Source organism: Saimiri boliviensis, chromosome 10 (assembly GCF_048565385.1).
Source record: "Saimiri boliviensis isolate mSaiBol1 chromosome 10, mSaiBol1.pri, whole genome shotgun sequence".
Lineage (NCBI taxonomy): Eukaryota > Metazoa > Chordata > Mammalia > Primates > Cebidae > Saimiri > Saimiri boliviensis.
Window position 1 is genome coordinate 58,099,366 of NC_133458.1, and position 7,234 is coordinate 58,106,599.

General features: G+C 31.5%; 1 pseudogene; it reads left to right on the forward strand.

The window, feature by feature from the left end:
• The first annotated feature begins 5,577 nt into the window (after positions 1 to 5,577).
• Positions 5,578 to 5,940, forward strand: LOC101044874 (signal recognition particle 19 kDa protein pseudogene; annotated as a pseudogene).
• The last annotated feature ends 1,294 nt before the right edge of the window (positions 5,941 to 7,234 follow it).

Below are 7,234 nucleotides of genomic sequence, written 5' to 3' on the forward strand. Positions count from 1 at the left end.
ACATTAATCTTTTAATTATTATAGCCACTATTAATAATTTTTCCTTTATTTCATAAGATATATAACATCAAGTCTCTTAAAAAATACTTCAGGAGCACTTACCACCTAAAAGGAAGAATATTTCACTATTAGACAATCTTGTTTGTTAGAAACATTAACTTTTAATAATTTCAAGTATTTTTTTTTGCATGTAAACTCAGCCTAGATTTTGTTCTAAAGAAATTCTCAATCTAGTAGACTGTGTGACTTGTTTCAAATATGCTGATGATTTCAGCAATTAAATTGACAGGCGATTATATTATCTTTGAGAATGTTTAAATTATTTGATTCTAGATTATAACCTAAGCTTTTACTTTGATACAAACTCTCTATAAGCGACTTGCCACCATCTTTCTTCTTCCCTGTAGTGAACATTGCTTGTCTATTAAAAGAACTGTTTTATTGATATCTGTCATTGCCCAAAGATATGGATAACTGTGAGAGTTCTCAAGTATTTTTTATGTTTACAACTAATTCAGACTATCTAGAATTATGTTTAATTCCTAAGTTCTTACTGTAGTTAGCTCCTGAAGAATATACACCATCTCAGAGTTATTTCCAAAGTAATACTCGATGAAGACACTACTAATTTTTCAGAATGAAACATAAAAGGAATCCAATTTATGTCTTTAAGAAAACAAAGTGTCCACTTCAACTTATATTTTTCTTACTTTCCTTAATAATACTTGAGCATCCTTAGGCATCCTCCTCTTTGAACAGTTTCTTAGAAGCCCACCTGAGAGTGCAGAGCAAATTCCACTATCCTTTTCTCTCCATTGCAAATGCAGCTTGGTTTGATGGATTGTCTGCTGGAGGCCATAAAGGACACTTCCTAATATTTAAACTCAATTTCACTGTTTAAATACTGATTCTTTTCAAATTAAAGCATTGTTAACCATATTTCCCAGAAAATGACTCATTAGTCTCCCTCTCTCCCTCCAAGTATAGCTTAATAAAAGAAAAGATAGCATCTGTTTGTTGACAGTACTTTTTCATAGCTGCTTTAGTAATAGTACATAATAATAAAAACAACTAATATTTATGGAATATTCACCTACATTAATACATATACCACACAATAACCCTGTGAAAAATATCCTGTAATAGAAAGTGAAAACAGACAAAATAAAATGTTTAAGCTCAAACATAAATAAAGTGAGAGAACCTGAACTCAAAACACATAACCCTACAGTCCAAATTTTAACCGGTATGCTATACTGCCTCTCTACTTTATACTGCTTTCTACTTCACCATTATCAGAGTTTACGCTGTTACTAAATGTCCTGCTTCTGTATGTGTTCTCAGAAAAAGTCTCTTTTACTCATTAAAAGATGATATTCTGAATAGTGTCAATTCATTGAAAGAGGGCATTTCTCAGAATGATATTTCAGTTCCCATGTCCTCAAAGCTGTTTCACATCTAACAAACTATGTTTTTTTCTGTTTTATAGTTTCTTTCTGTTTAATTTTTGGGGTTTTTTTTGGACACAGGGTCTCACTCTGTCATCCAGGCTGTAGTGCAGAGGTGTAAACCAGGGTTATCGCAACCTGGACCTTCTGAGCTCAAGCCGTCCTCCCACCTCAGCCTCCCAAGTAGCTGGCAGCATGCACTATGCCCAATCAATTTTAAAAAATAAAATTTGTAGAGATGAGGTCTATATTGCCCAGGCCGGTCTTAAACTCCTAGGCTCAAGTGATTCTCCTGCCTCAATCTTCCAAAGTCCTAGGATTACAGGTGTAAGTCGTCATGCCAGGACATAAATTAAAAAAAAAAATTCTAAGCACTTTCCCCTTGCTGACTAAATATTTCTTAAATTAACCAGGCATACTTATAACATTTTAAACTGAAATACTGCTTATAAAACACTTTCAAATCAAACACAGGTATCTAGGTTTGTCTATGAAAAGAAAAATCATTGCCCAGTACTTAAACTAAACTTTCATTTCTTCCTATTAGTTGTTTCTTTCCATTTTATAAGAAAGAAAAAATATGTACATACATATTTCAAGAAAATGCCTGTATAAAACCAGATATAGAAAAGATATTGAAGGTACAAACAGAAAAACATTGCAGAAATCAATAATCAATGGCTATAATAAGATGTAGGTGGAAGTTATTGTTAAAATACATTTGTTTATTGTATGCTCTTATATTCTGATTTTCCCTGGAGTTAAATAAAAATTTCAGAAAAACTGTTGAGAATATAATATTAATATGAACACACACTGAAATTCACTCTATTACTTAAATAACTCTAATTTCCTATAATACTGTTATTAATTTTATATTATCCTTAAAATGCCCCTCCCCCTTATGAAAATGATTATTTCTTCCATGTAAGGAATGCTTAGTCACTTTTTAGTAGTAAGCTCAGAGAGTTCTTCAGGAAATTATATTTTCTGGACCTATTGATCTGATCTACACGGCTCTCTTGCTTTAGAGAGTGAGAGTGCTAAGTTGTAGAGTTTTATGCTATAGATATGTTCATGCAAACTACAGATATATTACAAACGCACACACACACAAACACACACACACACACACACATGCACACACACCCCTATATCCAATGGCTCAGATCCTGTGATTACAGAATAATTAAACTGTTTTAAATCTTCAAAACTGGACATTGGGAGGGTTCCTTGCCTCTACAACTTTGCATGATGTGTCTCTTCACAGAAAATTCATCTTACCACTTATTTGCCCACTGAACTTATTCATTTCTTCACCTTTTCCTCTCTCCTGAAGTATTCATTTGTGAAATAAAGCAGATATACTGAGCTAGTAATACTACTGATTAAAATATGCAGCAGGTCTTCCATAAACAATATATGATAATATATTATTTAAATTTCAATTGTCTCTCTCTAAAAAGATGTAGAATAGTACTTATGACCTCTAATGGCTTTATTTTGGAGGTTCTAGCATAGTACCATCACTGTAAGCAGTGTCAATTTATAAAAAAGCAATGAGAATTATTTAAGGACAAGCACTTTATGGTTATAAGAACAAAAATTTTTAAATGGGAAGAGGATGAGTTAGTTAATTGAACTGAAATTATTCACAGATTTTCCTATGAAATGTGTTACCTTTAAAAATGAATCCATATCAATACTATGCAGCCATAAAAAAGAATAAGTTCATGTCCTTTGCAGGGACTGGATGAACCTGAAAGCCGTCGTTCTCAGCAAACTAATACAGGAACAGAAAAGCAAACACTGCATCTTCTCACTCACAAGTGGGAGTTGGACAATGAGAACACATGGACACAGGGAGGGGAACATCACACACCCAGGTCTATTGGGGGGTGGTAGGCAAGAGGAGGGAGCGCATTAGGTCAGATACTTAATGCATTCAGGGCCTAAAACCTAGATGACTAGTTGGTAGGTGCAGCAAACCACCATGACACATATATACATGTGTAACTAACCTGCACATTCTGCACATGTATCCCATAACTTAAAGTAAAAGAAAAAAAAAGAATTCATATCTTTAATGAGGAATCAACAGGCCTAAAGAGAGTAAAAGCATTACTGAAAAGAATAAAAAATAAGGATAATATCCTTAGGGAGTATAATAATATATGTTATCCAGAAATTGTCTAAAGCTTTCAAAAATACTTAAATGATTATTTATGGCTTTTATTTATTGGTGGCTTCCAAGTTCATCTCTTGACATAATTTTCTAGAGCTGTAATTTTTCAACAATTTTTTGCCATCTCCACTATATTTTTGGACTCTAAGAACATGTTGGAAGGCGGAATTATTCCTTCTCCAATATCATTATGACCAGCCTTTAAGCTAGTTCTTAACATTAAGCATTAGGGGACTCTGCCAATCTTGAAACATCAGTTCCCATTTCTGAGGTGCTGTTTCTATGACATGGGCTTTAATATATTATGCCAATGTTGCTTGCCAGAATTAATCTTGGCAACAGACCATGATTTCTCTAACTGATTCTCCAGTTACAACACAATATAGCACATCCACATTTCTAAATGTTCCCAATTAGAAAATTAGAACTATTGGTCTATGGAAAATCATTCAATACAAATTCCACGAGAGAGAGAAAAGCTAAGTTTTCAGCTATTCATAAGCTTCAAATAATTGGAATTATAAAACTTCTGAATGCTCATACTCTAAAATTTTATTACATATATTTATTAATTAAATTTCAATAACTAAAATAAACAGCCAATTTATCTGGGAAGTTCTTTAAACCTGTTCCCAATTAAAGAGAAATAAATTAAGTTGGAATTATCTCTAAGAAAAAGACATTTTCATTTCTGTATTGTTATATACTTAGCTAGTATTTTAATAACTTTTAATATATTTATTAAAGAAACCAAAGCTATCTATATTTTCTTATTTTAAAATATCAATATAGAAATTTAAAATTTTAATATTTTTTATTTTCTCCTTGTATTCTGAAGATAGGATATATTTTTTAAGTGTAAAATGTGTGTCAATTATTAGAACACAAATAACATAAACTTCTGGACAATTTGGACAGCTAAGAGCCATTTTCTTAATATAAATTTCAGTTAAATGAATTATTTTATATGAACACTTAAACCAATTTTTAAATAATAATATGCTATGCGAACATGGGCACTATACACTGTTTCCTATTACCTGGAGGAGAGTTACATTCATAAAATTATGAAAGCTGAGAACTCACTCTATAAGAGAAATTAATTACCTGTAATAAGGCATTCTTCGTTATAAGTGTTTAGAGAATGTGTGAAATTTTAGTCTCTTTTAAAATGATAGCCAATTATTTGCATGAATACTCAATGCATATTGGGAATTCATGGACAGACAAACAGGTTTATATTACCCTTAGTGTTTTAAAAGTATTGGTTCTCATAGATCAACAGACTAAATGGTGAAATTTTTGGCAAAACTCTTTGAATGCAATATTCTAAAATTATATCACATATAAGTTTGTGACAAGTTCTTAAAGTTTTTATTTTGGTCTCTACCTATATATTTACCAACTATAAAAAACAAAATGGAATTCTAAATTTCTCACATCAGGCAAAATGATTAGTAAATTTTTCAATTCATAAAATAATTAACTCTATTAAAGAATCCCATGTTATTTCATGTTATTTTTAGCAATGTTTGACACAAAATCTCTCAAGAACACACTCATCTTTAAATGTAAAGTATATTTATCATACATTATTAAAATTATAAACACCATCACTTTTAAATTTATACACTACTAATTTAAGATAAAATGATTCTTTACATTTTGGTTAACGTAAACTAGTTTGCTTACATTCTGGTTGAGATTAGTACTTAACCCAGGCAACTTCTATTATTTACAGTGATATAATATTTTAGTTTTAACTAGAACTTTAATAATCAACATTAGTGTATGCCAGAGTGGTTAAACTCAAGGAGCTTGTCTCTATTTAATAAGATAGAACTGGAAACATGAAACAAAAACGATGTGCTAACCCCAATGTTACTGATAAAGTTCAGAAGACATGGTGATAGCAATTAAGAAACAGTTCATATAAAAACTCAGATGCGTTCCTCCCAGGTTTCTTCCTGCGGCTCCTGGGCTGTGGCAGTTTGGAGTCTTGTGAAGACAGCTTGCGCTGCCACGTGGTCCCCAGCCAACAAGGACAGGTTTTTGTGTATCTATCCTGCTGATTTAAACAATAAGAAGACCATCGCAGAGGGAAGGTGAATCCCCATAAGTAAGGCTGTTGAAAATTCTGCAGCTACAGAGATTCAAGGTGTATGTTCAGCAGTTGGACTTAACATATTTCTTGAGAAAAATAAAATGTACTCTAGAGAATGGAATCGTGATGTTCAATACAGAGACAGAGTCCAGATCCAGCTCAAACAGGAAGATGGCAGCCTCTGCCTTGTACAGTTCCCATGATGTAAGTCAGTAATGTTGTATGCAGCAGAAATACCTAAACTAAAAACAAGGACACAAAAAACAGGAGGTGGTGACCAAAGTCTTCAATAAGGAGAGGGAAATAAAAAAGAGAAAGGAAAGAAAAAGAAGTAACCTAGTATCAACATCAAGTATGGTGGTACTACTGTAAGAGACATGGTGGCTTCTAATTTGTATCAGAGGAGAACAAAAGCTTATTGTTTGCATCATTTAACTGAACGGTGAACCCTTGTGCCTCTCATGTTTATCATCAGAATTGACAGTGAAACAAATTCACATCAGAAGTTTGCATCTCACTTTTAGGCAGTATAAAACAATTTTTGTGTCTTTCAATGCAGTTTTTTTTTGGAAGAAAGAATATTTTTAAACCGACAATGGACTGTACAATAAGTTACTTAAAATAAGTTACTTGTTTCAGATGAATTTCAATTAGATTTGAAATAAACATTTTGTTCACCTTTTAAGTTAATGAAATAAAATTTGAAATTGAAAAAAAAGGAAACAGTTTATAGAAGAACAACAGGAAGTAAAGTTGAGAAATGTACTATAATCTCATAGAAATATTTTTAGCTTGATGGCATTTTGAATAATCAGACAAAAATTCTCTAAATTTAGGATTTTGTTATATGTCATATTTAAAAATAAGTGCAAATGCATTTATTAATGTAAACTCAAATTATTGACTTTGAAAGTTGGAAAAAATTTAGGGATTATCTAGATTAGAAGTCATCAACTGGTCTGTAGAACAAAATTTGCGGGGCTTCTAAAATGTAGCTATTCAAACCTTTTCTAACTACTCATGTCTCCTTCCCTATTAAATTTTTATATATGGTACTAAAGCCTCATTGTTTCTAAACACAATTCAAGTAAATGTGTTAAACACTAAAAGATGTTTCTTTTTCTACTGGCATCTATGCTGTTGTACCTGTAGTTGTCTCTATTTTTTGGTATGTATAAACATTTATGTATTTATATATATATTTATGTATATATATTTTACCTGTTATATTTAGATATTATATATTTGTATAGCTATTTTTATGTTTATTTATACCTATACAAATATATATTTGCACATATATAAATGTATATATTTATAATTGTGTGTGTTTGTGGGCATAGACATACATGCACATGGGGGGATACTTAGGGATACTAGTACATAAAATGCTAATTTAAAAAACCTAATTATGTATTCTTAAGACATGGACAGATGAGTGAGGGAGATGCCTTTGTGTAAAGGCAAAAAAAAATACCTTTTCTTTTTTCAAAACAA